Genomic DNA, 3,270 nt, shown 5'->3' on the forward strand with positions numbered 1-3,270 from the left:
TCACCCACTAAATAGATCTTCACACTTAATAATTCAAGTGAGTGAACTAATTGTCCTCTCTTGACATCCTACATTTTTTAAATTTAAATTGAGTGTATTTCTTTTTTTGCAAAGCCATGATTTTGTTTCTTACTCTACCATTTCATGCATGACAACTAATTGATCATTGAAAATCAAACTTTATAAGGTCAAATTTAGATGCTTCATGAATATCATAAACAAGGTCCGATTGAAGAATTCATGTTGAATTTCACATAATTTATACGTTAAATTTTTATCAAGGTATGTCTGATGAGCTATTAAATATGAATGACGCAAACTGTTCAATCAATTTGACAAGTCATGTGTAACATCCCGCTCGTCAGCTAATGGAAATTTTATCTGTTAAATTTATCAGAGGACGAAAGTTCATGGAAAGTAAGTAGTGGGAGATATTTTATGACATGTCAGCATAATACGGGAAAAATATCAGAGTCGTTTTAAAAACGCTTAAGACAAGGGCAAAGTGGTATTTTCACGCCAAAGGATATTTATTTGGATTTGGTCTCAAAATCATTCATTTTCCATTCACTTTCTCTCTCTAGGGTTTGAGTTTGGCAATTGCTCTCCCCTCTCTCTAGAACTCACACGCCCTCCTTCCCTCTTTCTCTTCCTCAATTCTTCTCAAACTTCTTCCAAAATCATGAATCATGTTGTATAAGATTCCTTCAAGGTCTTTAGTTACTTGGGAGCTTGGGATTTGGTTTGATTTCCTTACTTCTCATCACCAAGAGAATCTCAAGAAGATAGGGTGATGATTGGAGCATGGTTTGAGCTTGGTAAGGTTCCTTCTTGGTCAAGAATTAAAGGAAAGATGATTTGAAGTGGGCTTGAAGAGCTAGAGTATGGATTGTGATACTTAGAGCTTTGGAAGCAAGCTAAGTTTCAATATGTGAAGTGATGAGGATGCTTGAAAGCTTGGGGGTCAAGTGCAAACATTAGAGGTGAGTTCTATAGGTAGAGTAACCTACCTTTGGGGTTGGATATTCATGTTTTGTGCTAGTTTAGCTTCTATGACATTTTATTGAACCTAAAGCCATGCCTTGTGATTACATGATAAATTGCCATGGAACTTGATCTTATATATGTTCTTGTAAGCTATTTTTAGTACATAAACTTGTTAACAATGTTTGGAATGAGTTGGTACATTTAGGAGATCAAAAATTGGAGTTTTGGGTCGAAAATGCCACGAACCCGCAGCCGAAACACGCAGGTTCGCAGCGCTGCGCCTGGACAAGGGCGCTAGGCGCCCAAAGTCAGAGAGGCCAGCGCTAGGCGCCCACTCTCTGGCGCCAGGCGCCCCTGACAGGGCAACTTTTGTGTTGTTTTGTGCTCGGGTGCTTGGGGCCAGTCGTGTGGGGGTCCGATGCGATCGTGTTGACGTATATTTTTACTGTTTTCACCTATTTTACAACTGGAACCAACTTGTCTTGGTTAAAACTTAGAATTTCTAAATGGTTTGTTACTTGGGTTATGGCATTTTGGGTCCTCGGAATTAATAGAAAATGTACCAATCATCCATAGAACTTGAATCGATAATCATGGCAATTTAACATGGGTCACGAAGATGACTCAAGAGAGTTTAAGCATGATGGGGTAGCAATGAACTAAGAAAGGGAATGTATGTAGAGCCTCGGCTTAGCTAGTCGAGAACTAGAATATAGCAAGAATCCCTAGAATGATAAGACGCGAAGTGTAATCTCTTTGCACAAGAGCTAGTATGATTTAGCAAGTACGTAAGCCGTGGTTTGACTAGTTAGTCTCTCCACCATGATTAGGTATTAATATGAACCAGTAAGAGTTTACCACTAATCGGTTCGATTAAGGTTCCGAGGTAAACAATCAAGTATGTACATGTTTAACTTATATGCACGACAAGACTATGATTTAATAATTGTAGGTGACATGTCTCTTGATATCCACATCAGGGGGATACAAGGGGTTCTCATTATGAGAACGATTCAAGCCGTAAGGGACCCGCATGTCACTGAGTAAGCAAGACGTAGGTGTTCGTGTCTCTTGTTATCCACGCCAGGGGGATACGGGAGGTTCTCGACCTAAGGGGAACGGTTCAAGCCGCAAGGGACGCGCACGACACCGAGGGAGTCCGATGTACGTACATCGGTCATGTATGGGATTGATTTCGGGGTTACTCCACCCGGGACTATCCGTAAAATGAATCAAGATAACATTGTTTGTTCAACGCTAACCAATATGAATGAACTTAAGTACGTTTATGTATGTTACGATTATGATTATGAACATGTATGAACTCAGGTACGATTATGTATGGGAATAAGAGCATTAGATGCTTTAAGACAAGTATAAGTTATGTATATAGCAAGCTATGAACATGATACCGATGACGATCTTAAGTTCCCCTAATCGTCCGGTTTAGCATCGTGTCATGATTATGTTAGGATTAGGCCTCGATACATAAAGTGTAATCTTGGCAATGCGGTTTTAGGTTCCCCCTCGACCGCCATGACATGTATAGGTGAGAAGCCTATAACAAGTGAGATATGACTATGACGGCCCTAATATGCACTACCGTCTAAGTATGCATGTCCCCACACACGTATAATCAACCGTCAGGTTGTAATGTAGACACGTGGTGACCGTAGGTTTCCCCTTGAGGTTGCCTATAGCCTAGGATTTAGGGGAACTCACTGAGACATTATGTCTCATCCCAATCCTTATTTGTTTCAGATAAGCAGGATGATGATTATGTATGTGCGGAGCCGGATGGATATTACTTCAAGAGTTCGTTCGTAAAGCTGCAGGACATTATGGACATCAAGGATGTATTTTTATGTATGGATGAGTTGTATTGTATTATGATTTTTACGAACGTAACTTGATGTAAATATTATTCATTCGAAGTTTTTAATTGTTGTATATTTTAATGTATCCAGTACTAATATTAACGCGCGTGCCAGACTTTCTAGATACGTCTGGTATGGGTGTTACAATTGGTATCAGAGCAGGTCGATTCAGACCGGCGCCTTTTGTTTGTATTCTCAGTTCCACCGGTCTCTGTTTGTCTTGAGCAGGGATCTGATTGTTTAATAAAATTTACTGATTCAAAAAAATCCTATCTTTACTGTAAAAAAAACAAAACAAAAAGAGACTGTTTTTAATTTTAAGCAATTAGAAAGGTAATTTGTTGAGATACAAGATAATAGTAAAAGGAGGAAGACAATATCGTTGAAGTGTTTGATCCCAACATCA

General features: G+C 39.2%; 1 long non-coding RNA gene across 1 annotated transcript; it reads left to right on the forward strand.

Annotated features, from left to right (window-relative positions):
* The first annotated feature begins 564 nt into the window (after positions 1 to 564).
* On the forward strand, positions 565 to 2,986 carry LOC146905115 (uncharacterized). Its single transcript, XR_015019401.1, has 2 exons — positions 565 to 983; positions 2,749 to 2,986. It is a non-coding gene; the product is annotated as an uncharacterized LOC146905115 (long non-coding RNA).
* Positions 2,987 to 3,270: the final 284 nt, after the last annotated feature.

The sequence above is a fragment of the Medicago sativa genome, chromosome 7 (genome assembly GCF_051527215.1).
Source record: "Medicago sativa cultivar Bolivia chromosome 7, Bolivia_mono, whole genome shotgun sequence".
Classification (NCBI taxonomy): Eukaryota; Viridiplantae; Streptophyta; class Magnoliopsida; order Fabales; family Fabaceae; genus Medicago; species Medicago sativa.